Below are 7,951 nucleotides of genomic sequence, written 5' to 3' on the forward strand. Positions count from 1 at the left end.
AGCATTTTATTTCAGCCTAATCCAAAACACCTGCTACGGGGCTTGCACCTGGGCAGAGGGCACTGGAACGGCTCGACCTCCTGATGTCTTGCCGGTTTTTGAGATCTCTGCAGAATGGAATGTTTGCCCTCTGGTGGCAGCCAAAAGGAAACACTGTGGATTTGCTGAGCGAAGGAAGACATACCTATGTAGTAGAGATATGGTGAAATGCTTTCTTTAAATATAAAACAGGCCTAATGAATGGCCAGGATGAAATTCCACTTTACACATTTAATATTATAACAGCAGAATCCTACACACGTCTGCTTATAAACAAGTTCCACTGAGCTCAATGGGCTTATCCTAGGAAAGTCAGTAAGTATACAATTGCAGCTTATTTTAATTGAACGTGGATCTTGCTGAAATCTTAAGAGCAAGTTCACCATGACTGAAGTCACATTAATTTCAGGGGAAACTAAGTGCTGCTAACTTTGAATGGATCCAAGCCAGTCTCTTCAAGGTCTGCTACAGAGAAGCCAGGGATGTGTATATGTTCTTTTGATAACATTTTCAGTTATAGATGCTATTTGTGTCTACAAGCAGAGTCTTGTGGAGCAGCGTCTTGGCCAGCTGCTGCTTAAAACAATTCCCTTTAAAAGTACCAACAAGACTTAAGATTTCGTTGTCTAAACATGCTTCACAAAACTGAAATTTTCAACATCAACTTCCCAAGCTGCATTATTCCAGATTCTTAAAATTTACAATATTTGGAATTGGACTTTAGTACAAGACACTCCCCTGCATATGGTGCAAGACTTTATGATCTCTCAAATACAAAGCACTGGGGGCTGTTTTTTAAGTCCAGTAGTGTGAAATGTAGGTAACAGATGAATACCAGTGAATTGGTCAAACAGTGAAATTTCTCTGCACTAAATTGTGTGTTTAGTTTACCTATGAAAGGGGGGGGGGAATACCACACACATAGCAAAATGTGATTTCCCTCTTCAGTCTGGAGTGTAGCCATCAGTCACCTGGGACCATCTGTTCAAATCTAATACTTTTCTCCTGTTACTGTTTTCATCCTGCCACTACTTGAGGGAAATATGGGAAGAATAGCATTCCTTTGGGGGGGGGGAAGGAATCTGTTGGTGGCACTACATCCTAGCAGAAGACTGTCTCTTTGTCCTGTGGGGCTACCAGAGAACAGGTCACTTCTACTCAAACAGATGAGGACAATCTTGCGGAAAATCTGATATATGTTTGTGGGTGACTCTTAAGCAACAGCAACTGTAAAAGTTCTTACCCATATGGATTCATTCAGCATACCACACAGCTTTCTTTAGATTGCTTAGGGAGGGCTTCCCAAATTTTGATGCATGAGGCTCCAATCTTACACACTGAATAAAAGGCATATATTTTCTTAATCAGTTCCTCAAACATGGTCCTGCCTCAGGTCAGGTGTCAGTAATTGGCATCCTTGGGGAGTTGCCAGGGCTCCAGTGCCCCAATAGTAGGTATAGTGCAAGTATATGTCCCCAGCCAAGGCCTGCCCTGGGCCTCCCTTTAAAAATAAAAAATTAAAAAAATCCAGCACCATTTTAATTCCCCTCAATATACAGAAATAATGCTCCAAGGCATTGTGGGGAAATAAAATAGTTGCCCCACATTGAGGATTTCAGATTACATTTCCCACAATGACCTGAGGCATCAAAGGCATTGTGGGGAAAATTAAATGCTGGCCGCCATTGAAATGGCCCTGGAAGACATCCATGTTGTAACTACAGAACATATTGTCTAGCCTTCTCTCTGTTCCATCAGTTAAGGCTCAGGGATGGTTCTCTGATATCTGGGTGATACCTCAAGGCTTCTTCCATGCCTTTCAACAGGTTGAAATCCCAGAACGACCTTGATTCCTTCCCTTGATTTGCTGTCAGCTCTGTGAGAAGAGGGTGATACTTTGGGCTTGTCAGAGGTGAGGTGGGATCATTACAAGTTGAAGCAGCAATTTCTGAAGTGTTTTGTGACACCTTGCTGAACCAGACATCAAAATAGTGTTACATACAAGTATATGCTTAAAGCAAAAAAAAATTGTTTACTTACTTACTTAATTTATATGCTGCCCTTTGCCCAAATATCACAGGGTGGCTTACAGCATAAGCTGTAAAGAATGTCTATAAGCTTACCATAATACCACAATGCCAAGGTGGGATGATGGGGAAATGAAGGACAAATGACAGGGTGGGGAGAGAGTTCTGTTGTCACTGACATATCTAGCTTGTTGTCAGTGGAAACAATTTTACCGGCACTCTCCAAACCCAATGCTTTCTGGGAGGGAGCAGTTTTGCAAGAGTGGCATTTCTGTCTAAGGAAGATGCCAGGATTGCTGGCAGTGGGTGGGGGCTCCTTCACAACTGACAAGTCTAGCTTGTTATCAGAAGGAATGATTGTCCTGAATCCCTTTTAATGCTTCCCACCACAAAATCAACTTTAAAGGTGTTGTAGAGATCCTGCTTTACCTCTAACAAGCACCAAATACTCCCTACACATTCTGAAGATTCATATGAATATATGCCCATAGTAAACGTATTCACAAATGGGTGTCTAGAGCAAAAATGATCAGGGACACAAGGAAAGAACTATTGAAGCCAAGGGCTAAAATAAAGACCTGGATGTGCATGACTGGGTTTAAACTAAGCACAAAACTCTCAGAAACTAATTTTCTGTGACTGCATGTTTCTCCTCTGAGGCACCACTCTCATGCCTGCAGTTTTCAGACTACCGTAATTGCCCAGAAAACACATGGGGAGATTTGCAAGTGATTCCGTTTTCATCCACCCCAGAACTGTGGAAGCCAACCTTGCACGAAAACCTCTGCAGCTATTCCTCTGGAGCAGGCATAGGCAAACTCAGCCCTCCTGATGTTTTTGGCCTACAACTCCCATCATCCCTAGCTAACAGGCCCAGTGGTCAGGGATGATGGGAGTTGTAGGCCAAAAACATCTGGAGGGCCGAGTTTGCCTGTGCCTACTCTGGAGTATGGCAGGATTTGTGCTGCTCAGGTAAAGCCATCATCTGTCCTTTGCCACACACCTTTGTTCCTGACACCTCTGGGCTCTTGGGTGTTTCTGTGAGCTCAGTTCCTCTTCTGGTTTGTCATAAAGCTAGCAAGTTCGCTTTCTTGTTTTGGTTCTGTTTGATAATTCCCAAATAGATTTCTTAACTCTACTTCTTCCTTGTATCTCTCACTGGTATGGAGGTTCTCTTTCATCTTGCTATTTTTGAAAATCAATTTTAACAAATCCACCTCATGTATTTTTGTTGTCTTTCTTTGGCTAAAGCCTGGAGTGCTGAATCTAGTTCCTAAGTTATTGGTTCCTGCTACTGACTAACTTGGTGGCCTTGAGGATCAGAGAACAAAGAGCCTGATGATCATAGCTGTCAACTTTTCCCTTTTCTTGCGAGGAATCCTATTCGGAATAAGGGAATTTCCCTTTTAAAAAAAAGAGAAATGTTGACAGCTATGCTGATGACATCCACTAAGGTTCTGGGAATCTCCTGGCCCAGACTGATTGGAGTGGTGGCAGTGATCTACCTTTCAGGGTTGATTTTTGACCTTGGTCATTTGGGTGCTGCTAAACCAACAAGGGCTTTCTTCCAGGATGTTGGAAACTGTTCCTTGACACCATGTTTGACATGTGCAAGATGAATGATACTGTGGTCTCACTTTATTCTGAGCTGAAAGAAGCCCCACTCCTCCTTCTCCACTCACACAGCTGTGAGGGTGTATCTGCATGTATCTGCTTAGGTGAGGGATTGTGAGCTCTGGTCCTATGTGTGCCATTTGTCTAAGGTCTGATCCTGGTCTGGAGATGGGATTGAGGGTCTGAAAACTGGAAGGAATGACACGAGCCACATCCTGCAACCACTTTACATGCTGAAGCCCTTGGTGGCAGCGAATGCCAAATGCAAAGCAGCTGCCTGCATAGTATTCAGAGCATTTGCCAAAAATTCCCATTGTGGGTGGCTTGTTTCAAAACAAAGAATCCTTCCTTGGGAGGTCCATAAAAAAAAAAAAATCAGATTACAGTAGAAGGGAGCTGCTAGTGACCAGAGAATTTCTCCCCCCTCTATCTTCAGCTCCCATAAAGAATGCAAATAGTTATGACAGATTTGTACCAGCCAATGTATACATGGTCTTTTTCCTACCATGAGACCACATTCCTCCCCCTATCAGTCTATTACTCTTTTGCCAGCTTCAGTCCTCCAAGCAACTTGGAACACTCTTTTCTCCACCAAACCATGGCAAGCTGTGCTTTAAAACTACAAGAGGACTAATCAGGAGCAATTTAGCTTCCCAAGTTATTTTGAGATTACAAACACATGCATCCACCTACACGCACACACAAGTGTGAGATACAGAAGAAATTCAGTTTGGTCTTCATGCTGATGAGAACCAACCTCACCCATGCTTTCCAAAATAATATACACGGTATACTTCCCCATTTACACTTCCCTAGATTTTGTGATGCAGGTCGTCACTCAAATACAACCCCCCCCCAAAAGTGTACAGTAGGGAGAAGTGTGCATTAAAATGCATATATTTGTGGAAACTACATACAAAAATGCATAATACTAGGGAGAAATGCATGCAGAAATATCTGTATATTAGGCAAAATCCCAACCTGAAATGTGATTATGAGTGCTAAAATGCTGGCAAATGTTTTTTGAGGACTTGAAAGAAAAATTGTGAACTGATAAAACAATGATGAATAAAATTTAAGTGGGAAAATGAGAAACTGAGAAAAACTTAAAGGGGACAGCTTAGTCCATATCTAACACACTTACTTGCACACACATTCAGCATTGCAGAAGGAGCAAATTTATTCCTGTGGGCATTTTAAAGGCATTTATTGCAGAGGCTTCAAGAGACCCCGGTTTCCTTGTGAATTTGCACGCTGCCCAAAAGCAGCGGAAGGGGCTTCCTTGTCCCAATTACTATAATGCTGTTCCTCCAGCAAGACCAATGCCGTTCTGATTTCTTCCCTTTTTGCTGCATTCCATTGCACTGGCAGAATAGCAATAGAGAGTTTGTGTGCCCATCCTATGATGCTGGGCAATTCTTCACAGGAGTCAAAATTATTTCAAATTGTTTTCACTCTTCCTATTAGCAGTCTACGGAAAAGGTAGATTAATTGTAGATTCTAGACATGTCCCTGGAGTTTTGGGGAGGGGTTGCGTCTTTAAAACAAAATGAAACACCCAAATCATTAATTCGTTGGCTTTTACAGAAAAAGAAGTTTGAAAGGACACCCATTAGTCATACAGTGTGAAAGGGCGACACCTGGTGGCTTTGTTTATGATTGTATGTATTCCATATTCCCCCTGGTGGACTGACAGTCAGTATAGCATTAATAATGATTTTTTGAATATTTTTTCTGTTGTTATTTTAATTTGTTTCTTGTTTGTAAATGTTATATTAAGGAGGGGCCAGAGCTTAATGCTGGACTACAGATTTGCATTCAGAAGGTCCCATTTTCATTCCCTTCCATCTCCTGGAAAGCCTGGGAAAGAGTCTGTTGATTCCAGGGAATTTAAAAAGATGGGTATTTTAATCAGTTTATTTCTGGTTCTCTTTTTCTTCTTCTTCGTCTTCTTCATTTATTTATTTACACTCCACATTTTCCCCTGATAGGAACTCAGGGTGGCTTTCTGATAAAATAGCAACAACTAAAAACAGGCGGGTGCGGAAAGCAATCATTAAAACAAACAAACCATTAATAGAATTAAATCATAAACAAATTTGAACAATCTATTAAATAACATAAAGGTAATTACAATAAAACAGCACGGTTCTTGTCACTTTTGCATGTGTTTATTCCTAAGAAAATAGACAAGACCAGGAGGAAACTGAGCCATTGTGAGCATCTCTGTGGAAGCTTGTATGTCAGCATTGTCCTGGTAAATTTGGCTTACCATGTCAGGCAAACTAGGCCAACATGCAAAATCTATGAATTCTTGCCCTATTACTATGAATGTGTCTCCTTCTTTAATTTGGTTTCATTTTTTTTCGCAACCTGACCAGAGGTGAAATGACCATTAGGAGGAGCACAGAGAGGGTGAGACCCTACCTGGCCGTGGACTGTCTTGCCAGAGTGGTCCATACTCTGGTTATCTCTCATTTGGGCTACTGCAATGCGCTCTATGTGGGGCTACCTTTGAAGGTGACCTGGAAACTAGAACTAATCCAGAATGCGGCAGCTAGACTGGTGACTGGGAGTGGCTGCCGAGACCACATAACACCGGTCTTGAAAGACCTACATTGGCTCCCAGTACGTTTCCGAGCACAATTCAAAGTGTTAGTGATGACCTTTAATAGGGTTGCCAGACGTTCCCGTGGACAGTCCCTGGATTTGCAGATCTGTCTCTGGACAAATTCCGTCCCTGGAGTGTCCCCAGATTTGCAAATCTGTCCCCGGAAACGTGGCAGCGGCAGCCTCAGCAGCCCGGAGCCATCCTGTTAGCGCAGTTGGCTCTGGCTGGCTCCAGGAGCTGCTCACTGCTGTGGCGCATGTCATTTTTCCTGTGCCATGGCAGCGAGCAGCTCCTGAAGCCAGCCAGAGACAACTGCACTACCAGGCTGGCCCCTCCTGGGCAACGGCCGCCCACCTGTGACTCCTGAGCCTCCTCTGATCTGTCAAAACAAAGGGGAAAGGGGAAATGATATCAGGGAAGGCTCGGGAGTTATGGGCAGGCAGCGCTCCATTGCCCAGTTTTTAGAAAACTCTGCACATTTATGTTTTATGGGGTGCGAAAGAAGGGCTTTGCACCTTTATACGATATGCATGTGTGCTTGGGCCCAGGGTCTTTTCCTTCACCATCCCCACTAATGACACCCTGTTGCTACTAGGGCTTCAGAAAAAAAAGTGCTCCGAATTCATTGAAAAAAATCTGGTAACCATACTTTAAAACCCTAAATGGCCTCGGCCCAGTATATCTGAAGGAGCGTTTCCACCCCCACCATTCTGCCCCCCACTGAGGTCCAGCTCTGAGGGCCTTCTTGTGGTTACCTCCCTGTGAGAAGTGAGGTTACAGGGAACCAGGCAGAGGGCCTTCTTGGTAGTGGCGCCCACCCTGTGGAATGCCCTCCCATTAGATGTCAAGGAAATAAACAACTATCTGAATTTTAGAAGACATCTGAAGGCAGCCCTGTTTAGGGAAGCTTTTAATATTTGATGAATTACTGTATTTTAATATTTTGCTGGAAGACACCCAGAGTGGCTGGGGAAACCCAGCCAGATGGGCGGGGTATAAATTATTATTATTATTATTATTATTATTATTATTATTATTATTATTATCATTATTATGCACCTGTAGCAGCAAAACCTGACACCTTCATCCGCCCAACCTGCAACAAAACGTATCTCCTCCATATCGGTCTCTACAGCCACAGAAAACGCTGTCACTCTCCAATGGTTTGACTTTAACCCTGAAAGTGCACCCTTCAGTTGTCTCCCGAGACAGATGGATGAGCTTCCAATGGCTTTCCAGTTCTGCATTGTGATTTATTTCACAACTAATGTGGCCTTTTCAAACTATACCTTCGATTCTGGCCCCTGATAGATCTGGAATGTACAAAGCTTGTATGTCTCCCAGGGTAACAGAAGTTCTTTAAGTCATCTTCATCCTTCTCAGAACTTCTTTTCAAAAGGGTGCAACTATCGAGCAATTCCAGAGTAAGTGACTTCTGCAGCTGGTTGTCCAAGGTGAGAACAGAATGATGGATTAGAGAGGCCCTTGGCCTGATACAGAAGGCTCATTTAGCATTATCTATATTGAAATGGCACTAGATCATCAGTATCTATCCTGGCCCATTCAGGTGCATTAGAGTCTAATTCTGATCTAACATAGCCTGGGAAATCAATTACGCTTTGTAATACATAAATTGGGGAGAGTAGATCTTCTTTGTGCA

Source organism: Podarcis tiliguerta, assembly GCF_965153285.1.
Source record: "Podarcis tiliguerta genome assembly, chromosome: 3".
NCBI classification, from domain to species: Eukaryota; Metazoa; Chordata; class Lepidosauria; order Squamata; family Lacertidae; genus Podarcis; species Podarcis tiliguerta.